Below are 27,466 nucleotides of genomic sequence, written 5' to 3'. Positions count from 1 at the left end.
CACCCAAGGCTATAACTACTAAACATTACATTTACACACATTTCTCCCAATCCAGGGTTGCCAGGACTGTGAGAAAAAGACAGTCCAACAATCAATCGAAACTAACTCAAACTAGCCTAATATCAAATAATACCAGCCCAGAAAATATGCTATTGTTTTTAGGGTACGTTTACATGACAACGGTATACTAAAAACTGAAAAGTTTTTCCTTTGCGTTTTTCGTGTACAGACGACAATGTTGTCAAAACGATCCCTGTTCGCATGGATCCGCGAAAATGAATAAATTATTCATATTATTCATGCCAGGCCAGTAGTTGGCAGTGTCATTTTGTAAAGAAACTACATACAACCAGATTTCACAGAAAATCAAGTAGTATAGGGTGGCCACAGACTTCAGTTTCTTAGCTTCAGACTGATGATATCAAACATGTTTGGGGCCTATTTTAGAAAACATGTTTTCATTTGTCATGTGTTTCCTAGCAACAAGGCACATTTTTCTGCTTGAGATTTTTGTGTTCGGAACATCTTGAAAGTCTTATGTGATTTAGTAAGTATGATGCCCAGTTCTTCTCAGTCGGCGAGTTTACAATGCCTAGGATTTTAAAGGTGACATCGAATTGAAAATTGAATTTACCTCGGCATAGTTGAATAACAAGAGTTCAGTACATGGAAATGACATACAGTGAGTCTCAAACACCATTGTTTCCTCCTTCTTATATAAATCTCATTTGTTTAAAAGACCTCCGAAGAACAGGCGAATCTCAACATAACACCGACTGTTACGTAACAGTCGAGATCATTAATATGTACGCCCCCAATATTTGCATATGCCAGCTCATGTTCAAGGCGTTACACAAGGGCAGCCAGTATTAACGTCTGGATCTGTGCACAGCTGAATCATCAGACTAGGTAAGCAAGCAAGGACAACAGCGAAAAAATGGCAGATGGAGCGATAATAACTGACATGATCCATGATAACATAATATTTTTAGTGATATTTGTAAATTGTCTTTCTAAATGTTTTGTTAGCATGTTGCTAATGTACTGTTAAATGTGGTTAAAGTTACCATCGTTTCTTACTGTATTCACGGAGACAAGAGAGCCGTCGCTATTTAAATTTTTAAACACTTGCAGTCTGTATAATTCATAAACACAACTTCATTCTTTATAAATCTCTCCAACAGTGTTGCATTAGCCGTTAGCCACGGAGCACTATCAAACTCAGAATCAAATGTAAACATCCAAATAAATACCATACTTACGCGATTAGACATGCTGCATGATGAACACTTTGTAAAGATCCATTTTGAGGGTTATATTAGCTGTGTGAACTTTGTTTATGCAATGATAGAGTCGAGAGCTCAGGAGGGGGCGGAGAGTTTTAATCAATTAAAGGGGCCGCAGCCTGAATCGGCGCATTTCTAATTATACCTCAAAATAGACAGTTAAAAAAAAAAAAAAAAAAAAAATCTATGGGGTATTTTGAGCTGCAACTTCACAGATACATTCAGGGGACACCTTAGACTTACATCTAAGGTTACATCTTGTAAAAAAAAAAAAAAGTTTGATGGCCCCTTTAAGTTGTGTAGTGTATTCCATTTTTTTACGGTGTAATGTAAAAGCATTAAACTACCTTCATTTAAATGATTTTACCTGTAAATTCACTGTTCATTTCTACAGTTTGTAAATTTCTAAAGTTTGTATTTATCTAAGGTTTTTATAATGTGCATTTTTTTGTATTTTGTAGTCCATAACAACACTTGGCATTTCTGGTTCTATAAAAATAGTATTCTTACCTGTTTTGACTTGCAGAAAACAACAACCCGTGACAGCAGTAACCCTGCAGTCTTAACCACACACACTCTTTGCAAACTCTCATCTACCCACACACACATCACACAGATTCATCAGACTCATCTCTCCACTCTTGCCTGAATGATCAAAACCGTGGAAGCAACCCACCGGTCCCCTCATCAATATAAATTACAGGGCAGCTGTTGGCTAGCAGGCACTTTCCCGCTCCCTCTCGGCCTCCCCTGGCTGCACGTTCAGCCCTTAATAAGCCTGAGCACTTTCTCAAAGAGAACAGATACTTCAGTTCTCCTCTTTACGACCCACCAGCAGCCTCTCTGACCAACTCAATGTTATTCTGAAGTGCCACAGAGACAAAGCATATGTATAAATGAACATCCAATGTCAGAAACAAACATTCAGGTTGAATTTCACTTATTTTTTTATTTTTTTATCATGGCCAATGTAATGCACAGATATAAATAATACAGCTTAATCATGACGAATGAGAATGTTTACATAATTTTACTCAAAATTAAAAAACTTTCAAAACTACAAACAAACTTTCAAAAACTATTAATTGGCTAATGGCAAAAAAAAAATGTCACATTGCCCATTAAAAGAAATATATTACCTCCTCTGCAAATAAACTTTAAAGGTGATCTATTATGCTCCTTTTTACAAGATGTAATACAGTATAAGTCTCAGGTGTCCCCAGAATGTGTCATGGATTTTTTATTATACCATGTTCTAACTGCCTGGGTGGGAGAAAAAATATATGCTGATTTGGTGTGTGTACCTTTAAATGCAAATGAGCTTGTGCTCCCCGCCCCAAAGCTCACGATTCCAATACATTTGCCCACACAGCCAAATATAACTCAAAATTGATCATTACAAACTGTTCGTGATGCAGCATATCAGATCACGTAGGTATGGCACGTATTTTGTGGATGTTTGCCAACATTCGATTCTGAATGAGTTTGATAGCGAGCTGCGTGGCTAACGTGGCTAAAGCTACACACTGTTGAAGAGACATGAAGAATGAAGATGCGTTTATGAATTATACAGACTGGAAGCGTTTTCGGGTTAAAAATTAAAATAAAGATGGCCCTGGTCTCCGTGACTACACTAAGAAATAATGGTAACTTTAGCCACATTTAACAGTACATTAGCAACATTCTAACAAGACACATTCAGAAAGAAAATTGGAACTTGAACAGTTGCACTGTAAAATAAAATCCCAGTATTTACGGTAAAAAAACGGCAGCTGTGGTTGCCAGAACTTTACCCTAAAAAATACAGTAGCAACAAAAAAACAAAAAAATCTGTTAAATTTACGGTAAAATAACGTATTTCATTAACTGATATAATGTTAATTTACCAACCTAATGAAGTACTAATATCTGTTTTGTACCTTTATAATACACTGACAGAGTATTATAAAGGTGGTGAGAGTCACATGATGAATCAAAGTTCATCACAAGCAGCTTTTCCACAAGCTGAGGAGGACAATACTAATATATAGAAGGTGCACACAGTGTCATTCACACACACACTAAACACCATCATGGTAACATGCATGAAATTTTAAAAATGCAATAAACATTAATTTAACAACATTAGATGTAACATAAAACCCTAATGTACATAACTGATTAGAAAAAAATGAGAAAAACTAAGAAGAAACAGAGTTATTTCAACGAAAATATTTCAAATGTGAAGTGTCAGTATTTTTCACTTCCAAAAACTGTGAATTTAACGGTATTTTACTGTAAAATTACATTAAATGTACCGTTAGATCTATTACAGTTATTCACCGTATATAGTACGGAAACGTTCTGAAAACCATTTGACAGTCTTTCACCGCAGCATTTTTACAGTCTTTTACTGTTAAAATCACGGTCAATTTTTTACAGTGTGGTATCAATCCATCTTTGAGAATAAATTCATGGTATGTCCCCTTTAAGAAAATTCTTCATACAATCACCCAGTCTAGCACATTTTTCGACTGAATCAATGACAAAAATCATTGATTTATCGGCCTGGGCAATATATTTGTTTACCATAATTAAGTTAATACAGCATACAAATTTACAAAATACAAAAGTTTCTAATTTTGTCATAAACTGCGGCCTAGCAGTTAGCAAGCAAGTTCAAGTCCATCCCCCATTTCATTTCCTTTTAATAAAAGGGCAAAATAATGTATTCAAAATTATACTTTTGAAACAGAATAAGATGCAGAATAAGTTAAATTTCTGAAAATGCTGATCTTTTAGTTGTCATCTGTATGATTAGAATAGACACTCTCAAGTCATTTGAGAATGTGGCATCGGTGTCTGAAACTTTCCCCACATGCTCTGTTTTACAGCACGGTTTCATGTATGGTTTTCTTTGCGTTTGAACTTGACAGTTTTACGGCCGACCTTTTTATATAGTGCTACTGCAAGACCATGTGGTTCGTTCTGGCAACAGACTCTTTTCTTTAGATAAACAGTGCTGTTTAATAGCTCTTTGAGAGGAAAAGCACAACACCAGACAGAAATAAAGTACTTAGATGTCTCCCGTTAAGAACAGGGTGTTCCGAGGAATTTAAATAAATGACAGAACAAAAATATTGTCCTATAAAAGTTCTGTAGGACTTTTAGTGCAAAAGTACTTGTTTTCTAGGTGAATTCTTTTGTTCAAGCTTTTCAGACTGGAATTAACTTGATTAAGTAGAAGAAAATATAAGTGTTTTCCTGTGCAAAGTTGCTAAGATGGTGTCTTTCAAATGTGACTATGCAGTTTCTTGGGGTTTTATGTGTAGTTTCTAGGCTGTTACTAGGTGGTTTATTACTGTCCATGTAAAAAGTGTCCATCCCCAAATTTTGATATTCTGGTTCTTTTTCAGTGTCAGTCGACAGAATTTCTTCACTTGTTTATTTTATAGTGTTCCAAGTGAAAATTGTAATTCTAACAGCATAGAAAAGAAATGGATCACCTCTTCTCAACAAGCGCATATTTTGTGGTGTGGTACATGTTCATGTACTAAACTTCTGAAAACTGTTACCTGCCACTGACTTGATATTGCTAATTATTCCCACATTCATGTAATTATGCCTGAGTTGAATTCAAAGCATTGGTAGAATGTGACTCTGTCCTGGATTCATATTTAGACTGCAGTAGAGTCCAGTCTTTGCTTTAGTGAGATGCGTTGGTGTTGTTGTTACCTGTCTAGGAGAATTACAAGACATGTTGATAAGATGTACTAGGTGATTACAGGCAGTAGACTAGGATTTAATCTTTTATTTGCATATGTATGTTTGCATTTAGGTATGTGTGTGTGTCTCTTAGCTCTCATATCGCAGGGCTGATCCATGGCCAGAGAAAACATCAGTCTTGCCAAGTCGCTGCACCTAAAAAAAAGAAAGAAAAAAAGAAAGAAAAAAAAAACAGATCAGCAAAATGATTAGGGCCATGGATCTAGTAATCAGTAACAGATAGCAGCTCTTGTGCAGCTAAACAGCATGTTTGCATGTCTGGCTACTTCAGGTTTGAAGCTGAAGTGAGTCATTTCTGTGCCATCAGTTTTTAAACAGGTTTCCTACACACTCCCCCTGTCTGCTATTGGTTGAACAAACAAACAGTCCTGCCCTAATCGCGCGCCATTGGCTGAGCCAATGTTGCTATGCTATGCAGGTCGGGATATTCAAACAAACAGAGCAATGTTTTGAAAATACCACAGAGACACAGTGCTTACATATGAAACTAACCTGCAAATGGTTTAGTTAATAGGTACGTACAGTCTCTTAATAAGTACGGTTTAGGGGCTTTCGAACCTTTTCGTAGTCCCTAGAACTATTGGCGGAAGTAGGAACGATTTTAGTTGGGGGGAACTACATCAGCTCCTACTTCAGAGTAGGGTCTAAACCAGCACTATAGAAACTACCAGTGATGTAAGTTGATAGACCGAACACACGTGGAACACCGGCACCCGCCATTTTTAAAAAAACAGTTTATAGCTTATATTTTTACTCCACAAACTAACTCTGTGAACATGGAAAACAATGATAGATGGACCTCTCGAGTTAAGGAGAAAATCCAACCCAACTTTGAGGGGACAACGCAAAACATGATTAAGTATTTCTGCTCAGCTAGTGACATTGGACATCAACCACACGGCAAACGCTAGTACTTTTTCATATACTGTGTTCTTTCTTTTGAACAGTTCTATCAAATAACATATTAGATAGGCTTTTAGACAAATCGTAAATTAATTAAGACAGAGAATGTGAGCGCTGTGTGCTGCTAAGGCTCTGGCGTTCTCAGCGGCGTCAAAATAAAGGTCCACCGCGCTGTCAAAATAAAAGTCACAACAACAAGCGCAGCTTACTCTCGTCACTTCAGAGTTCCTACTGGCGGTGCGAATGCAACCAAGAAAACGTCCCTGGGGGAACTATTAGTTCTCGGGGAACCACCCTTGTGGCTAGTTCGTAGAACTACCCGGTGCAAAAGCACCTTTTATAGCATCAACGTATTTCCTATTGAAAAAAGGACATTGTGATCAGGGGAAATCGGTCCTCTAAATCGTAGTTATGAACCATAATTTGCTAGTTATTGCTAGTTGGAGGCAGGTGGAAATGGGAAAAAAACATTCTAGAGGACATTTGATTGGACAAAAATTTGGACACGGCCCTGAGTGCAGGATGAGGCATCGCTGTTTTTAATGATTTTTTGTAGATTCTAAATAAATGCGCTAACAGTTTAGGAGTAAATTAGCACATAGATAGTGTCAAAGTTAGCACACACTGACTAAAAGCCACACAACTTCATTTCTGAATTCATGGAGTCTTCAAAATCAGATTATTTTGTATGTATGTCTTATTTCCCGGCAAATACCGCATAATAAACACGCAATCTACTTGCATGCATGGAAATCTGCCTAGATTTATGTGATATTCCGAAGTTGTCAGAAGCTCCGGGTATGAAGCGCAGAAGATAAATGGGCTCGGTATTACGCCATGGTTTGTTATTCTATCGAGAATTATTCTCTCCTAACGCATTGTTCTGCCTTGATGCTGTTAGTCATGGATGACAGGTATTGAGCAAATGAAGTATTTGCTTGTTTAGGGCAGCACAGAGAGAGCGACAGCTGTAGTGGAGTGTTGGTGGAGCCCGTCTGAGTCCCGTACAGGTTAGTCGTGACCGCATGGACGCAGAGACATTGATTCAATGCGAGAAAGAGATAGAAAAATGGTAAGAAAGGCAGAGAGAAAGAAAAAGCATTGGAAAGACAGATTGATTGAAATGAATTCTGGAAAAAAAGGAGGGAGAATTTGAGTGAGCGAGCTGTAGAGAAGGCTTATCTGTCTCCATAGTGAGGACAGGCTGTGTCAGTGTTTATTGAGAAGCATGGCCTCACCCTTGCCAGTTCATTTGTTTACCGCCTCGTCCAGCACTGAGAGAGTCACAAAGAGGCAGCCATGCTAATCTCAATCAAACGATTAAGACATTATGGCTGACCTCTCTGAAGTATTAATGGGTCATTCTACAATACAGGTTCCTCTTGTGACCCTTGCGTGTATAAAAATTACTAACAATGAATAGCTGATTCCAACATTTGCAGTTACATTTTATAAACAAAAAAATATGTATTAGCAAATCTACAAATAAAATTAAAATATTTAGAAATTAAAACCTAGTATGTACTCTTTATTCTATTTCATGTATAGAATAGACTGACTAAAGGTGCCCTAGAATTAAAAATTGAATTTACCTTGGCTTAGTTAAATAACAAGAGTTCAGTATATGGAAATGACATACAGTGAGTCTCAAACATCATTGTTTCCTCCTTCTTATATAAATCTCAGTATAAAAGACCTCCGAAGAACAGGCGAATCTCAACATAACACTGACTGTTACGTAACAGTCGGGATCATTAATATGTACGCTCCCAATATTTGCATATGCCAGCCCATGTTCAAGGCATTAGACAAGGGCAGCCAGTATTAACGTCTGGATCTGTGCACAGCTGAATCATCAGACTAGGTAAGCAAGCAAGAACAATAGCCAAAAATGGCAGATGGAGTGATAATAACTGACATGATCCATGATATCATGATATTTTTAGTGATATTTGTAAATTGTCTTTCTAAATGTTCCGTTAGCATGTTGCTAATGTACTTTTAAATGTGGTTAAAGTTACTATCATTTCTTACTGTATTTATGGAGACAAGACTGTCTTTATTTTAATTTTTTAAACACTTGCAGTCTGTATAATTCAGAAACACAACTTCATTCTTTATAAATCTCTCCAACAGTGTGTAATGCTAGCTTTAGCCCTTTAGCCACACATAGGCTACTATCAGACTCATTCGGAATCAAATGTAAACATCCAAATAAATACCATACTTACGCGATTAGACATGTTGCATGGCGAACACTTTGTAAAGATCCACTTTGAGGGTTATATTAGCTGTGTTTATGCTGTTAAAGGCAAGCGCGAGCTCCGGGGGCGTGGAGCATGAGCATTTAAAGGGGCCGCAGCCTGAATCGGCGCATATTTAATGATGCCCCAAAATAGGCAGTTAAAAAAATGAATGAAAAAAAATCTATGGGGTATTTTGAGCTGAAACTTCACAGACACATTCAGGGGACACTTTAGACTTATATTACATCTTTTGAAAACACATTCTATGGCACGTTCTAGTTTTAGTCGACTAAATATAATAAGAATTTATCTACAACAAATTGTTCTCATTATATGTTTAATAACCCCATTGACTTCCATAATATGGAAAAAAAAAAAAAAAAATACTATGGAAGTCAGTGGGGCCCATCAACTGTTTGGAACAACTTGAGGGTGTTCATTTTTGGGTGAACTATCCCTTTAAACACTTTTTTGCTAGAATTTTTAAAATCATACTTTAACAAATATTTGCTTTAAAACATCCTTATTTAACTAGAAAAGTCACCAATATGAAAAACGCCCAATAGCCTGAAGCTAAGCTTTAAACAAGCCTTGACTGAGCAGGAAAGCCGACTTGAAAAAAAAATATTGAAACCGTGATAAACAGTACCCATTCAAATGATTAATCAAACATGGATTTCACAACTTCCTTGTCTTCATTGTTTTATGGCATTTCATGAATCATTATTTATAAGTTGTCATTGTAGCGAGGTTGTTTGCTTGAACTTGGATGAGAGCCGTCTATGGATAATCTAACGCTGTAGGGATTTATTAAACATAATCATGCTGTACACAGCCAATAATGCATCCCAGCAGTGGTCTGACATATTCTATTGCACAGCTAAAACGTAAATAAGAGTTGTATTGGAGAGCCTATTTGTTGAAATACATTTAATCATCTTGTCTTGATTTGGCATACTGCCTCTCAGAGGAAAAATTTATATGATGATTTCGTCAAGATTGGTTATGTGCTCCAGATGAAGGGCTGGAAAGTATTGAAAGGATTTAAGAACGACACGAGATCGAGGAGCAACAAGTCACCAAGGCGTGACCTTCAACATCTTGTTTTGTAAAGACTGACATATGGAAGAGATTTGTTATATGTCCTCTATCAAGAGAAGTGATGGTCACAGCATGCTACGGTGTATGTTTTTTATCACGCCAGTTGGCTAAGTGCTTGGTAAATGAAGTGAACACTAGCTCGTCAGGAGAGACTGTTTTGAATGGACGGAGCGTCCCAGGAGTGCGCTTTCTGACGAAGCGATTTTGCTCTCAGCATGCCTCAGAAACCCAAAGTTTTCCATCCTCAAACAACAAGAGACACTCGGCAGAAAAAAAGGCAGCACATTCAAATTGACACTCTCCAATTTTAACAATAGATTATGTTTCATCTTTTTTCCATTTGTTTGTGCCATGGAAAGAATATTTTCTTTTTGGACACTTTGCTTTAATCCATAATAGCCTGCCATTTTTTATCAGAAATAGGTCAGTATATTCACAACAGAGAAGGATGGGCCGCTTCAGTAAAAAGGAAATCAATAGAGACATCTATTTGTCGTAAACCAGGACAGCATGATTTTTATCCCTTTCTTCTCTCTCCCTCGATACTTTTTCTTCCATCCACAGAAAATGACAGCTCCTCATTTTTCAGCAAAAGCATTATGATCGGCCATTTCGCAGAATTGCAAATGGGCCATAGTGAATGCGTTTTTTTGCATAAATTATATAAATTGAAGCAAGGCTTCTTTTTTTTTTGCTCTTCCATCACCTCCTTTGGCTGACGCTGTCTAAATGAGAGAGGTTTGGCATTATGGTTGCTTTTGTGTCCTTTTTGACCAGGCTGTGGTCTGGCGTGGGGTTGTTACAGTAGGGGTTACTCAAGGATGGGTACCGGGCCCCCTTCAGTTTCTTTGTAGTCACATAATCTGTCTCTTCCCCTCTATGGTGGGCATGCTTTGTGCCATCTTCAGCTTCGTCAGCTTTTCTCCAGCCGTGCTGTCCCTTTGTGAAGACCTGAAAGACCTTGTTGTGAAGAGATGTCAGCCTTGAAAAACAACAGCGAGTGACATGCGTCATGCACACGACGCGTGTTTGCTGTTGTGAATTGTATACAGAGCTCCATCTGCTAAGGTGGATTACGACTTTGCAGTGACAGTGGACAGGCACGTGCCTGCATGGGCATTTGGGCGGCGCTATAGTGCACCTTCCTTGCCATTCGGTAAAGTGGTACGGCCTTGTACAAGCTAAAGCGGTTATCTGTCACTCCCCACTTTCACCATGTCTCATCACTTTTCTGTCTCGCGCAGCCGTCCAGTGGCCGACAAGTGCAGCATGTCAGCATGAAATGAGGGCTTTGATTCATGGGGCAGGACAGAAACGGAGGTCATCTGGCTCCGGCAGATATGAACGCCACTGATGGAGGCTGACTGCTGATGTTTAAGATGGTGCTGATGAAATGTCCTTGTGCCATCATTAGCTTCCTCTACGGTCTGGTGCGTGCAAGCAGACGCGTTCACGCACACATACACAGCAGACACACATAGTCTCCCACAGCCAGAGCTTGGACTAAATGGCTTAAGACCTGGTCCAAATTGCAGCTTATTCTGGCAAATATTTGTTTTAAAATGTTTGGGGTTAGTATGATTGATTGGTTGATTGGTTTATTGATTTAGTGATTTATTGATGTATTGATCGGTCGGTCAGTTGATTGATTGATTTATTGATCGATTGAATGACTGATTGATTGATTTATTGTTTGATTAATTCATTAATTGATTCATTGATTGGTTGGTTGATTGCTTGCTTGGTTGCTTGGTTTATTGATTTATTGATCGATTGATTGATTGATTGATTTATTGATTTGATTGGTTGGTCGGTTTATTGATTGATTGATTGATCGATTCATTGTTTGATTTGATTTGATTGTTTGATTGTTTGATTGTTTGATTGTTTGATTGATTGATTGATTGATTGATTGGTTGGTTGGTTGGTTGCTTGGTTGGTTGCTTGGTTGGTTGCTTGGTTGGTTTATTGATTTATTTATTGATTGATCAATTCATCGATTGATTGATTGACCGATTGACAGATTGATCGATTGACAGATTGATCGATTGATTGATTAAATCAGCAAAGACGCATTCAATTGATCAAAAAGAGAAATTTAATTTATAAGAATTTATAATGTTACAAAAGATTTGTATTTCAAATAAATGCTGTTCTTTTTAACTTGCTATTCATCAAAGAATCCTGAAAAAAAAAGTATCAGGGTTTCCACAAAAATGTGAAGGAGCACAACTGTTTTCAATATTGATAATAATAAATGTCTCTTGTCTTCAGTCTTGGTGAGCATAAGAGACTTTCAAAAAGGTAAAAAATCGTATGATCCCAAACGTATATATAAATAATCTTCAGTTTAGTCACTGTGGAAATAAGGATATTATGCTGAACCTTAAGAATTATGCCTCTTCACAAACCATCTTTATTATGTGAGTTACAATGGCAATAACTGTAGAAGTGCAGAGACAATTATGCACTCTGGAATAATGAGAACTATAATTATCCTGTAAAACTTCTGTTTCTAAATTATTCACTTGTAATTTTGTTGAATAAACCATGCAAAAGACTGGGATTTTCAAAGAGATCAGTCTTTCAAATTAGAGATACTTTAAAAACCATTGAAAAACCACTTCATAGCTGCAGAAGAACGGACTGCAGAAGCTGTATCTGAGAGATTAGAGCTGTGTGTCTCTTTTGGTCCTCATGAAAGTTGTGTTTAAGGGATAGTTCACCCAAAAATTATAACAAAGCTTTTAACAAAGCTATCATATGACTTCAGAAGACTTGAAATATAGTGCTTAAGTGATATGGAGCACTTTTATGTTTTTTATACATCCTTTTTGAGGGTTGAAAGATACAGTAATCATTATTTGTAATTGCATGGAAAGCAATGACTGGCACATTATTCAATCTGTGTTTTCCATAGAAGAAAGAAAGTCATACAGGTATGCAATGATGACAGAAATTTCTTTTTTGAGGGGTGAACCATCCTTTTAAAATAGAGGAAGGAAAACTTTTTGTTGTTTTTGTTTTTGTTTGTTTTTTTGTCCTTTTCAGGTCTTGTTTCCTCGTCTACCTGTACCATTTTCCCTCATTTTCAGTGTTTTAATGTATCAGCGGTTGTCAGCGCGACTCCACCTGCGCACTTAGCACCTTGCCGGCTTTGTATCCATTCTGATTAAGTGGCAGACTCCTTAATGATGTGGTGGACTCGCTCCAAAGATCAACTTCATTTTTCACCACACGGTCATTAAAGAACTCGCCTCTTTAATTTTTGCTTGCATAATTCAAATCGGTTGCACCCTGCAGTATACACTGCAGACGAACACAGAAAAAGTGTACAAATTTTAACATAAAACTCAAGAACCTTTTAAATGCATTATAGTTCCTGAAAATTAATGGTAATTGTTGTTTTGAAGGAATATTAAAGGGATATTTAGAACAAAAATGAAAATTCGATCACGTTTTTTGAAGCATGCATGTTTTTCTTTCTTCCAGGGAACATAAAAGAAGTTAATGACATACGTTTTAGTCTGTTTCTTACAGAAAGCTATTCGGCATTAATTCAGAAAACGTGAAATATGGCATACAAGTAATTTAGACTGTTATTATGGTGCTTTTAATGTGATTTTTGGAGCTCAACAGCATCCATGCCCATTTACTTTTATTGTATAGAAAAGAGCAGACAGGACATTCTGCTAAACATCTCCTTTTGTGTTTCACGGAAGAAAGATAAGAAGGCAATGTTTCATTTTTGGGTGAACGGTGCCTGTAATATTATATTCCTTAGCCTCGCAGATTACAAATAGCTCAGGAGGAATTTTAAGGTAGATTGATTTGCAGAAAGAAGCCCTCATCACATTTTGTGTTGCGTTAAGAAGCTGTCGTAACAGAGAGAGATTACACTCCTCTAGGAGTTGTGTTCTTGGGACAAATGTACATTTACCCAATAATGTACTGGATTACTGAATCAAGGTCGACGTGCAGCAACTTTATCCCTTAATCCCGTGTTTTGGTTTCAAACTGCATTTGTCGTCCAAACAGAAAATAAAATGACAAATCTGAAAACAGGAAGAGATGTAAGAAGTAGTCTTAAGGTTGGGGGGATTTTTTTTAATTCCCCCAATGAGGTTGCCGCTTTGTTTACTGATTATAGGAGACATCTTTTCACCCCTTATGTTTTCCAATACTTTTGGACCCATCCTTTTCTGTTCCTGTAGCTCAACTGGTAGAGCACTGCACTACTAACGGCAAGATAGTAGGTTCGATTCCCAGGTAATGCACATACTGAAATGCATTGCTTGAAATGAAAATGAAATTTTTTTTCTAAATGCTAAATGTTATAGATTTTATTTTGAAATATGCATTGTATCATTTTATATAAAATGTTTGGGTAACACTTTACCTTATAGGTGCAATATGTAATAATCTGGATAGGACTCAGGAAGAAATCATGTTCATGGATGCGATTATTAACATTACTGTAGTATGAAGCAGAGCAGGACCAAGTGTTGTGGGAGCTGAACGAGGCCGCTGGAGCGATTGCGCAACATACGCCTCACGAGCAGCGGGACTTTTATTATGCCACAATCACCGGCGCTGCTTCCGCTTTTCCATATGTATCGATTATGTATCATATGTATTGACAGCACAATTTTTATTGTGAGGTTATGATGTAAAACTACGATAACTACACTGTAGCTGCTACAGTAACTAACAAAATCTATCCAATACTGGATTTCGGAAGTGTCTGAAAAAGACAATTTTCACATTTGCCACCATTACATATTGCGTCATGCTATATTGCAATACAATACAGCAAATATAGTTTGACAGTAAATTATCAAATTAATTGATTACTGTTTAGTCAGATGATATGAAAACGATTAACACTTGTTCAACAAATATATACACTCGTGTACATTCAAACACAATAATTGGGCATACATACAGTAGCAAACGCGAGTTCAGCGATTTGCGTGAGTAGATTACATACAAAGTCAATGCAAAGACACGATCAGACTATGGATCAGATGCGTCCTTGCGCGGGTCTAGAGACGCGATGCCCCGCGTTTGGTGTATATGCCCCATAATACTAATCGTGTTGATCGTTATAATGGCATACGATAAAACAACTCACCTGTCGAGTAAAACACAAGCGAGATCGACATCTCTTTCTAGGTGAAGTTTGTCGCGAAGCTCTCTCCATCTAGAAAATGCAACACCGATATTGATCCTCGCTCTTTCTCTCCTCTAGTCCCGAACTCTTCTTGGGTCGTTTGGTTGGCCCGTACGCTTACGTTTACGGGAGCTGTCATTGTCGACAGAACAAGCGGCAGATGGTAAACAGTAATTATGTTCCATAAATAAGTAACACAATCCACCATAAAACGTGCAAGAAGTAAATAAGGAACTGCTTGAATCAAGCTAGTGGTTTGCTGGACGCTAGACACTACTTCCGCATTTGTCCACGACACTGTTGTCATGTGGTTTCTACGTCAGTAAAGGCGGTAACAAAGGGTAACTGACGTCATTGACAGGCGACTGCACTGCCCCGTGTCACTGTTTAGAATGGGGAATTTTCTCATGATTTACAAGTAGCTGAAAACATTAGAGATATTGTTAGTAATCAGCTGGACAAAATATATAACACTAGCCTAGTGGTTTTTGGATATTTTACTGCGAATATCTTACAAATCGTACCTTTAAGGTTCCATGTGTTAACATTAGTTAACTACATTATTTAACATAAACTATCGGTTACACTTTATTTTATAGTGCCGTAGTTACATTGTAATTTCTCAAATAAGTACTGTGTAGTATTAATGAACTACTTGTACTTACTATAGAGTTACAGTTAGGGTTAGGGTTTGGTTTAGGGTTAGTTACTTGAAATTATGCATAATTTACTGTTATTACTATAGTAAGTACATGTAATAACGGTTAACTACGACACTGTAAAATAAAGTGTTACCGAACTATCAAAGAAAAAATACTTCTGAAGCATTAATCATTTAGTAATGATTAACCTCAACTAAACAAATTAACTAAACAATCATTTCGTTTGCTTAAACTCCGCCCCTTCAAGTATCCACTTTTGAGAGCCTCGCCCACATCTCAACATCCAAACAACAATCGATAGATTAAAGCAAGACCACGCCCTACATTTTTTCTTTTTTAAATATCTGTAACATTCGGTTGTACATCACAATATGGAAAAGATCTGTCGCTTCTTGCGTTTCAAGTCACACAAGCATCAATCCTTAACCACGATGCCCCTAGGCCGTCTCCGTCCGCACCGGGCCTGGGCGAACTTAAAGGTGCCATGAAAGACTAAAAGTGGGGCATGCACGAGGCCTCGCCGTGACCTACCTTGTTCAAAGGTTCTGGGGGAAGAGAGCTGTGACAGGCCTACTCCTCGGTGGAGAACATTACTAATGTGTGAGGGTGCAGGACGAGCCAGGCCCATGATAAATAGCTCCCAAACATCCCTGGCTAACTCATAAGTCAACAGTAAAAGAGAAAAGCTGAGAGCCCTCTGACCAGGAGCTCAAAAATGCAAGGGGAGAAAGAAAAAGAATGTTGTTTTGGGCCTACCAAAAGGGCCAAATTCAAGGAGTATTGTAGCCTCAAGAACTCCCTCAATCTTCAGGAGAAAGCCTCTCCCACAGCTACGGTATCTTGGAGGAGTATAATGGTGTTTTAGTTGGAGGGAAAGTTGCAGGACAATGTAAATCCTAATAAATGAGCTGAATATGTGCTCTGAGAGGTGGAGGGTCTCCGCGGTTTGCTCCTGTGTGGTAGAGCGATGTGGTAGAGTGACGCACCTCTTCAAAATTATTGAGAAGAGTTATTGCGTGCCACAGTTGTGGTTGAAAAGCCAATTTGACCTTATTGCTTGGAAAGTACTTTCATACATCAGAGAACTGACGTCAACAAAAACAACATGTATATGCAAATGAAGTTGATTTTGTTTTTCCCTAAATATTTTTACTTTGTTTTGTTTTTTCTATGTAACTGTGTTTATCTAAAGTAATATTAATATTTATTAATTCATCTTTTTTACCTTGTTTTTCCAGTTTTCCCAGTATGTTCAGCTTCCATTTACTTGCATTAGTCTTATTTTTTTCAATGGCCATTTGAAGTCAACCTTTGCATATTTTGCACTACATTTTTTTTTTTTTCATTATTTACAGCACTTTTAATGCCTTGCTCTTTTAAATTTTTAATTTGACATTGTTTACTCAACTTTTTTCACTTTTTGTCTTTTTTTCATTTGTCTTTATTATATACTGTTGCTCTTTTTGCATTACTTACGTTTTTAACTCCTTTCAAAAAAATTTTTGTATTTATTTATTTGTCATTATGTACAGCTGGCATTTTCTTGAGTTACTCTTTTTATTTTTTATGCAGCATCTTTAGTAAACATTTAGTTTACACAAACCCTATCTGTCAGAGTTGTTTATTTGTACTGCAGCCAGTTTTTTTGTTTTTTGTTTTGTTTTGTTTTGTTTTGTTTTGTTTTTTGTTTTGTTTTGTTTTGTTTTGTTTTGCTGTAAGTCTGTTTGTATTTGCTCTAGACGTTTCGTCTGGTAAATTGGCTCCTTTTATTTTGTTGATTTTGCTTACACCCCAATTATATTTTGATGATTTTGTAAATGTTTTTGGAAAAGGAAATGTTTCTTAGTCAGAAAATAAAAGAGCTATAAAGAGTTTCAACAAAAGCAAAACAGTTTTGTTTTGTGTTGTTTTGTGTTTGTTTGGGGGGGTTACTCTTATTTTTCAAGCCATAATTTAAGTAAAATTTTGTTTGTTTACTCATCTCTTCTTTCAAAATTGTTTTTGTATTTCTTTTTTTTTTTGGTCCTTATGTACAACTGCCATTTCTTATGTTATTCTTTTATTTTTCATGTGGTCTCTAAAAATAAACAGTTTCTTTACTCAGTCCCAAGTTGTTTATTTTAATTTGTACAGCTACCACATTGGGTTACTCTTATTTTTTATTTCCATTTATGTAAACTCATATCTTTTTTTTTTTTTTTTTTTTTATACTGTACAGCTGCCAATTTATTGTATTATTCTTTACAAAATCTTAAGTAAACTTATTTTTACATCCCTATTTTTCAGGTGTTTTTTTTTTTTTTTTTTTCAGTATGAATGCCTTTGTCTTCTGTTACTCTGTTTATCTTAAGTAAACTTTCTGTTCACCTATGCCTTCTTTCAGATTTGATGTGGTCGTTTGGCATTGAGGATGTAGTGTGTTTTGGGGGAGGGCGTTGCGTGTTTCCTTGACACGGGGTAATACATCACCCGCTCCAGGGGGTCTCCCCGGTATGCTCCTCAATAATGAAGTTCATTCGTTAACTTCCCCCTCAAAGGCCACGCTCCCCCGCTGCCCTTTTCAGCAGTCGTCGTGGCTCGTACAGCAGTCATAGTAACGCGCAAAGAAAAACACAATCATGCTTTTTGCCGACGACAGTCGCCGTGACCGTAGCCGCTCCACATGAAGGATAAGAAGGGCCATTACCTATCCCTCATGCCTAGTTATGACCGTAATTATCACACTCAAAATCACCTGCCCTACTTCCTGTAGAGACACAAGCGAGGTTCCCCTCCCAATCACCTCCACTTCCTTTTTTTCAGTGAGAGAGAGATTCGTGCGGCTTCACGGGGAGGAAGAAAGAGATCATTAGGATGCTGAACATCTCTTCCTGGCCCCGGTTCAGACCCCGGTACATGGTGTTATGTCCCCTCCTCCTCCTTGTCTCCTTCTCTCAAACTCTCTTTCCAAAGACTTGGATGAGATCTTCGCATATTTTTTTAAGACAGAAAAACTCATTTTTTATTCTCTTTTCTTAAGCTCTAAGGCGATACACATTTACCGTAGTGAAGCACAAATCCTCCAGTCGGTTAAATCTATCGGTTGATATGATCTTAAATAGGATCCCACACCTGAGGCACTTATTCTCATTTTTGAAGTATTTTCACCTCGGTCCTCTGAGCATTTTTTTCCTTATTTTTTTGTCCTTGCTATTAGCGATTCACAGCTCACCTTGACTGCCTCTCTCTACCGCTCTCAAATTAATCTCATAAACACATTTATTTGTTTGTCTCTTTCAGCCACGTCGGCAACACGAGAAAATGCCCAAAGACAAAGAAATTGGTTTGACATCTCTGCTCTATTAAAACTAACCGAGCAGCGACAACATCGACGGCAACAGCAAGCAAACAGCCGCTTGGGGCCATCTGATGTTTTCAATTAGACCGAGCACAAGGGGAGTTTAATGCTTATCAAATTGTTTACTGCCAAACGTCTCCATATTATTAATACCTGGAAGGGTTCAAATTTAATTTGAAGTAAACACGCTCAGTGTAGAGGAGGATTGGAGATTTGTTTGAGTAACATGTCAAACAGAGCTTTCTGTCTCTGGTCTCCGCGCTTTGTTCTTGGCAAGTCTGTTTGTATTTGCTCTAGACGTTTCGTCTGGTGACTTGGCTCCTTTTATTTTGTTGATTATTAATCTTTGCTTACAGCACAATTACATTTTGATGATTTTGGAAATGTTTTTGGGAAAAAGAAACGTTTCTTAGTCAGAAAATAAAAGAGCTATAAAGAGTTTCAACAAAAGCCTACAGTTTTTAAATATAAAACCTGAAAATTAATTCAGACATGTTCCAGTAAAAAGTGGGTATTTTGCAATATTTTATTTTAAGCCGTCTCCCCAAAGTGGTATCCAAAATGTGCAATGAAACCAATCACATTGGCCCATTTTCAATAATTGCTTCCCAAACTGAGGCTGAGTCATTCTTTGGAGCATAGTGTCATTATATCGCACACTAACGAAGAAACTGGCCCATTTTTGGTTTTGTTCGATGCTACTGGGAGCACATTTTGTCTGGATCTTGATGAGGGGATTCATTTTGGTCGTATAACCCCCTTTCTTCATCTTCTGTGAGATTCAAAAATGACATTTGGAGTTAGAAAGTGGTCTTCATAAATCAAACACTCCAATGCTGATTTCAAAGATTAGCTTTTAATGATGATACCTTTTTGTGTGGTGGTGGTTTTACATGTCTCTGATCAAACATCTCAATTAGATATAATTTCTGGATTATCAAATCAGTGCTAAAAATTTAAAATCAATGTTTCTCAAAAGAAAAAAAACATACTAATCCTTTCAATGTGTGTGTGTGTGTGTGTGTGTGTGTGTGTGTGTGTGTGTGTGTGTGTGTGTGTGTGTGTGTGTGTGTTTGAACTCCCCCTGTAATGTCTCCCTCTCTTTGAACGAAAAGAAGCCCAATAGTCTTGTCTATTTATCCTGGAAATAGATATTCCCCTTGTTGTCGGAGTGATTTATTGAAGTCCTCTTCTCAGATGGAAGCCACAGGAAATTGCCTGGAATGGCTCTAAATTGGTTTATGATTGTTTTATATGGGCTTGTGCGCTTACGGTTTGATATTGTGCTCCCGCACTCTTCGGCATATATATTAAACTGATCCATATTGAGGTTGTTGGTGTGTATTTAGGGGTGACTTGTTAATTCAGTAATGGTCTGAGCTGGTTGCTGTGTCACTTTTGGCATTACGCGAAAGTGCCACTTCAATGATATATCTGTTGTTACTCCCGTCAGGATGGTCTGTAAAAGAATCTCTTGGCTTAATCTAGATAAAGCAGTAGCTTTGGCCTCTATCTGTTGATCATGTTGTTGGATGTATGTTGTTGATAGACTGATATTAGTTCCTTCCTGTGAGCTGTAGATCGAAATGTCTCGGTGAGACCATCATCCTCTTCATTTTCCCTCTAGGTTTAGAGGACATTTTAATAAACCTTGAAACAAGAGTAGGTGACTGTAGCTCACAGGCTACTGTGTATATTATGTAAGGATGTGGTTTTGGGTGCTGAGAAACATAACACATTATAAGTTATAGCTGCTTGTGACAATATTGGTGTGTAGGCTAGTCTGGGTGCAGTAAGATATGACTTGAAACAGCATTTGTAACACATTTAACTTACCTAATATTTCAGAATGAAACAGAATATTCAGTGTGAAATAATTAGGATCAGAGTCAGTTGTTCTAAAACCAACTAGTTGTTTGGTGAGGTTGAGATCGTAACAAGATTTTTTTCATAGCTTGTTGAGCTTTAGCTTTTTTTAGCAGCAGTGCTTTATAGTGAAGAGGCAGAACCATCAATTAAAGTGTTTTAGTTTGTTGGCAGTCACTGTTAACAGTTAGTAACCCTCCATGAGAGTTTTTAAATACCTACATTTTACATCACCATCTACTTTAATTGAGAAAGACCAAACTTTCTTGGTCCAAATTATGTTTGTTGACAGTCATTGTTAACAGTTACTGTTAGCATGCTACTGTTAGCATGATAAAACCCCTCAGGAGAGTTTCTAAATACCTACATTTATAACACCATCTACTTTAATTGAGAAATACCAAACTTTCTTGGTCCAAATTATGTTTGTTGACAGTCATTGTTAACAGTTACTGTTAGCATGCTACTGTTAGCATGATAAAACCCCTCAGGAGAGTTTCTAAATACCTACATTTATAACACCATCTACTTGAATTGAGAAATACCAAACTTTCTTGGTCCAAATTATGTTTGTTGACAGTCATTGTTAAGTGTACTGTTAATATGCTACTGTTAGCATGATAAAACCCCTCAGGAGAGTTTCTAAATACCTACATTTTACATCACCATCTACTTTAATTGAGAAAGACCAAACTTTCTTGGTCCAAATTATGTTTGTTGACAGTCATTGTTAAGTGTACTGTTAATATGCTACTGTTAGCATGATAAAACCCCTCAGGAGAGTGTTTAAATTCCTACATTTTACTGCACCATCTACTTGAATTGAGAAAGACCAAACTTTCTTGGTCCAAATTATGTTTGTTGACAGTCATTGTTAACAATTACTGTTAGCATGCTACCTTTAGCATGATAAAACCCCTCAGGAGAGTTTCTAAATACCTACATTTTATAACACCATCTACTTGAATTGAGAAAGACCAACATTCATTGGTCCAAACTATGTTCAAATAACACATTTCAAATCAGTAATAAAATCTGACAACACACATCACATCAAAAATGTTGTTTTCTTTGGCTCAAACCATACTAAAAACTGGCCTTTTGCCATTGTCAGCAATAATGCTCTACTGTTTAAACTTCAAGAACATTTTATTTAGCGTAATGATTTCTCCATTTTATATAAATAGTCAATCTTCTCTAGTTATATGCCTCTAGTAACCTCTAGTGCTTTTTACATTTTGAAAACAAACTTTTTTCTTTCAAATAATGTTCTGATGAATCATTCACACTTGTATGAGGGGCATTTAGAGCTCAAGTTGTCTTCAGTTACATGCTATGTGTTCCATTAAAGCAAACTCCTTCCCTCCATGGAGCTGTGGTTTCAGTGTTGAGGAGAGGCAAGAGTTAAAGAGGATAGAGGATCAGCTGCTGTTCTGCCCGTGCGTGGGATGCTACTGACAGACTGCTAATGAGCCCATTATCGGCTGCAGTCCTCCGACTGGCTCCTCGGGGGCACCAGTGGATGCTCTGCGTCCCCTCTCAATTGAATTCCATCCCACAGGGGTTGTTTACAATAAATACATTTGCTTGAATTAATCAGGAGGTGGAGAGCCAGACACTTGACTAGAGCTGCTGTGTTTATGTAGAGAGACAGGGAAAGATTGACAGAGCCCACCTTTGGCCCACACTGTACTTTGGTATAGGGATACACCTACGCTGGGCCAATATTTGATTTAAGTTGGTTATCACCTTGTTGGGTTAGGGTTTTTTACTTATGTTTTATGAAGAACCAGATTGGATTGTACCTATGCTTGAGGCAAAATGGCACATGAAACGTGGTGTAAACAAAGGTTGTACACTTTCCTGAACTCATTCACCTCGTATTATGTTTCATGTTATTTACAAAAGTGGGATGTTCCTGGATCAACATCTGTTATTGTTCCTGGAACAGGAACTTCTTGTCAACCAATCTTTGCCTTGTGGTTCAAGGGGGTGATTGATTTCACCAGTTAGTATGTGATCCTGGAACAACATTTCAAACAACCAATCAGATTTGAGGGATAGGTTAGCTGTAGATAACAAGTTTAGACTTAAAACCAGGTTTGGGGGCTTGTACACCATTCATATTCACCAATCGTTTCCCTTTGATTTTAGGTGTAAGTGATGGTTAGGGTTAAGTTTAGGGGTAGGTAGGTATAGGGGTGGGACTACATTTTTTTGACAGGAATGTTGTTCCAGGATCAACAAAAGACGTTGGTCCAGGAACATATTTTACTTGACGAATTCAAGGCGACCGTGATTTTGACAAGTGAGACATGTTTCTGGATCAACATATTGTGTTGATACTGCAACAACATTTCTGTCTCAAAATTTAGTCCTATCCCTAACCTAATAACCTATCCTTACAATCAGAGGGAAAAAAAAAAAAAATATGTGAATAACACTGATGTAGACGCACCTAACCTTGGCTGTAAACCTAAACTTGACATAGACCGTAAACTTGTCCCTCAAATCTGATTGGTTGATTGGAATCTTGTTCCAGGATCAGCAAAGGCATTGATCCAATAACATGTTGTACTTTGTAAAAGCACATTCATCAGTTTCAGGTTTTGATTCATTGGTCACCATGATTTTGTATAGTAAAACATGTTCCTGGATCAACAACTTGTTGGTCCTAGAACAACATTCCTCTTACCCTATCCCAAATATCAACCCTAAACTGCTTTATTTAGAAGAACATTGTTCAAGCCCTTGACCCCTAACCCTTTATCCCTATCCCTATAATCTGATCGGTTGATTTGAAGGTTGTACCAGGACCATTAAGGATGCTGATCCAGGAACGTGTCCTACTTGGCAATTCACGGTCACTAGATTGGGTTAGTGATCTGATTGAACAAACCAATTTAATCAATTCATTGCCTGAAAATAGGTGGCATCTTCTGAGACTGCCATCAAACTCCACAGCCCTTGGTTCTGAGTATGGGAAAGCCATGTTTAAAAGAGAGAGAAATGCATTCCAGGGCATTGAGCAGAGAATACGAGGCCTGTCTGGTGGCAGCTGTTGTCATTAACACCACTTAATTCCTCCGCCGATTGTTGCAGTTCTTCACAGTTTGATTTTTGACACCTTGTAGATGCCGACGTCTCCAGTGACTAGTTGGGGACATACTAGGAAATTAGAGTGTGATTTGACATGCCTCACTGGTCTAAAAGCCTAGCATTTTGTAGAGAGTGATGCTTTTGTATATCAGTTTTATTGTTTGATACTCTTTGGCTATGTAATGAGTGCCATATCATGTGATAATGTATATGCAAAGTTGAGAAGTTGTATGAGCTACAGTTGCAAACAATCGTGCGCACGATAAATGTTCCACTTTCCTTTTCATCTGTAACTCTCAGAGCCACAGACATTTTTTTTTCACCATTACTGATAACATATTTGAAGTCTAATCTTGGGTTATCGCACTGAGATCTAAAGGTTTAGGAAGATGAAAACGTGCTGTTAGTTTTTGCATGCGAGAGCACATGTAGCCTTTTTTCCACTCCACGTACACACGTGTGCACCTGAACTGCACTGCCCAGAGGCACGCTGTTCTGAAACCCTTTCTCTCAGCAGTCTGCTCTAACCACAGTACTGTTGCTTACCTACCGACCACAAGTATCTCAACAGAGCAAAGCAGTTTAACCTTACCACAAGCTGCAGTTGGACTGACTCATCCAAAGAGCACGAGTACCACACGGTCAAAAACACAGTAGCTTAATGGAGGCAAAACAGCCCACTGCTAGCACTAATGCTAACAGCACAGCGTGACACGAGCTAAACTACCTCCACGGCGGCTAATTTAACTTTGCGGCTGCTTCGACGTGGCTAATTTTCAGCTATGATACACCTCATTTGATAATCATGGAGGGGAAATTATATTTTGCTTATTAAGCGGAGACCGTTGACGGATTAGTGTTGACATAACATGAGTTAATTTATTTTCGCTGCCTCTAATGGATCACACAAGAGGTCGTGATCAGACGGTAATTTCAGAGATTTATGGCATCAGGTGTGGAGTGTGTATTTGCAAATTTTTTTTTTTTTTTTTTTTTCAGGGGATTCACAGCACAGTTATTCCTGCTCATTTAGTGTTAAATTAGCATAGCAACCACAGCCGTTCAGGTAAACAGTGATTTTACCCTTAGCCTATTAAACATACAGAAATGTTTATAACGCTAACAAATTGTACTTTGCTAACAATAGTTTCTATTAAAATACCATTGCTACAAGAGCTTATCAGTAAAACACAGATGCTCCTGGAAAACCAATAACTATTTTATGGAGACAGAAATCTTTGTTCTTGTGGGGATATTTTTTGGTCTTCATGAGGAAAACAGCTTATAAATTATGAAAAAAAAAAAAAAAAAAAAAAATACAATTAAATTAAATTAATAAAAAAATGTAAGGTTCAGGTTAGTGGATACACTGTAAAAAAAAAAAAATATATATATATATATATATATATATATATATATATTTTTTTTTTTTTATGATTTTTTTTCTTTTGTCAAATCAACTTAGATAATTAATGTGGTTCAGATAACATAATATTTTGAGTTTCTGTTGATTAAACCAATCGCCTTCATTGTATTAACTGAAATTTTTAATTTCAGTGTACTCAAAATTTTAAGGCAACCAGGTGACTTAGTTTTTTAAGTTAAACCAACAATTATTTTTTTACAGTGTACAATATATAATTTTATAGTATAAAATCATAATGTCTATAGAAAGTCCCCATAAAATATGAAAACCCAACATGTGTGTGTGTGTGTGTGTGTGTAATTTGATAATTCATGAATCCATTATTTAAATTAGAATTAAATTATTTAAATTATAATTACATGGGGAATAAATCCTATGTAAAAAAAAATAAAAAATAAATCCACTACAATGGTGTACATTTTAGTAGATATTAATTAATTTAAATATTATTCACAGTGCATTGACAAACTTTAAAAAAAAAAAAAAAAAAAAAAAATATATATATATATATATATATATATATATATATATATATATATATATATATATATATATATATATATATATATTCATGATTTATTACATTTTTTTGTCAAATCAACTTAATTAATGTGGTTCAGATAACATAATATTTTTTTATTTTCTGTTGATTAAACAATCACCTTAGTTGTATTAACTCAATTTTTTAATTTCAATGAACTCAGAACCTACTTTTTTAAGTTAAACCAACAATTCTTTTTTTTTTTTCTTTTTCAGTGCAAAGGCATCAGTTAAAAAAAAAAAAAAAAGCTCAATGTTAAATTATAGAAGATGCTTTAATAATATGATTTCCAACCCCCCTTTTCTTTTTAAAGCACTGAAATATTGCTATCTCAGATTCACATTAGTCCAGGGTGGAGATGAGAAGAGCAGGGGCTCATTTATGAGGCTCAAAATGGAGCTTCGTTTGGTTTGTGGCCGGAGCCAGCTCTCTCTAAGACCAGAATCATGAGCAGCCAGCTGCTAAGAAGCCTGAGCAGATTATTAGAGAGAGAGAGAGGGAGAGAGAGAGCTCACAAGGGGGAGGGGGTCTCCGACGGAGCTTTGGAGAGAGAAAATGAAAAGGATGGTGAGATAGTGAAACTCATCAGACAGTCACTGTGTGGTGGAAGGATCAGTATGAGTCTCTCTCTCTCTTCTTCTCTCTCCTGCTATCTTCTGGAGCTCAGCTGCCAGGGCAGCCCGTGTGAGCGCCTCTCTCAGCAGGCAGGACACCGAGCAGCGAGAGAGGAAAAGATGAAACCAGCCTCCTGGAGGGAGGTCAGAGAAACGGCCAGTAACACGCTCTCTCTCTCTCTCTGAAAACATCTGGAGTTGCTTGCAGCCTCATCTGCCCGTCTAATATTAGCACACAGGAAGCGAGAGACTGCCGTCAAAGCGCCAAGACAAAAGAAAACATGACATTTTTTTGACTCTTGCCTTTTTCTGCCCCTCCTGTTTTGTTCAACAGCTTTATTGGCATAAACTTTGCATTGCTAAAGCATTAGTTACATTATATATATATATACAAATACATACTAGGATGGATGGCAGGGTGTTTGTCGGTTGGGAACATGTCCCAGGCCCTGTGAAGAACTGGTGTCCACTAAATGACACGATAGTACAGTCTACTAATTCGAGACATAAAAAATAGTTTAGAGCCTCTTGTATTTTAAGGAACTAGTCCCTAAGAATGGGTCACACATTATAAAAAATGTCTATAAAAATTATCTATCTATCTATCTATCTATCTATCTATCTATCTATCTATCTATCTATCTATCTATCTATCTATCTATCTATCTATCTATCTATCTATCTATCTATCTATCTATCTATCTATCTATCTGTCTGTCTGTCTGTCTGTCTGTCTGTCTGTCTGTCTGTCTGTCTGTCTGTCTGTCTGTCTGTCTGTCTGTCTGTCTATATATATATATATATATATATATATATATATATATTTGCAGTTATTTATTTATTTGTTTTGAAGTTATTGAACTGCTTTTTACAGAATTTTTATCAAAATATTAGTCAGGTTTTAAATTTTGAAGGGTCCTAGGTTGTTCATGTGTCTGTAATGTATTATAGTTATTATAGAATGATTACATTTATTAAGTGACAGTGAAATTATCTACAACTTAAAAATGATTAGCTACAACTTAAATTTTTTGAGTTGTAACTTAATTTCACTGTCACTTAATAAATGTAATCATTTTATAATAAGTTTTAACACCTAGATAGATAGATAGCATGTTTCTATAATTTAGCTTAAGCTTTTTTTTTATATTTAATAATTTCACAATACTTATTTTATAATAATTTTAAAATGCCTTCTATTTGCCTTTTTTTGTCACTACTTTTTTATATCACACTAAATGTTAGTAAATTTTTAAATTTTGATGGGCCATAAGGTTGATCATATCATGTGTCTGTAATTTGCAACTTAAAAATTTAAGTTGTAACCAATAATTTTTAAGTTGTATCTTAATAATTTCACTGTCACTTAATAAATGTAATCATTCTATAATAAGTGTTTAACACCTAGATAGATAGATAGATAGATAGATAGATAGATAGATAGATA

General features: G+C 36.8%; 1 protein-coding gene across 1 annotated transcript in view; it reads left to right on the top strand.

Annotated features, from left to right (window-relative positions):
- Positions 1–27,466, top strand: part of roraa (RAR-related orphan receptor A, paralog a) — a 383,427-nt gene that overhangs the window by 275,355 nt on the left and 80,606 nt on the right. The window lies entirely within an intron of this gene.

Source organism: Chanodichthys erythropterus, chromosome 24 (assembly GCF_024489055.1).
Source record: "Chanodichthys erythropterus isolate Z2021 chromosome 24, ASM2448905v1, whole genome shotgun sequence".
In the NCBI taxonomy this organism is placed as follows: domain Eukaryota; kingdom Metazoa; phylum Chordata; class Actinopteri; order Cypriniformes; family Xenocyprididae; genus Chanodichthys; species Chanodichthys erythropterus.
This window is presented reverse-complemented; position numbering and strand designations above follow the sequence as displayed.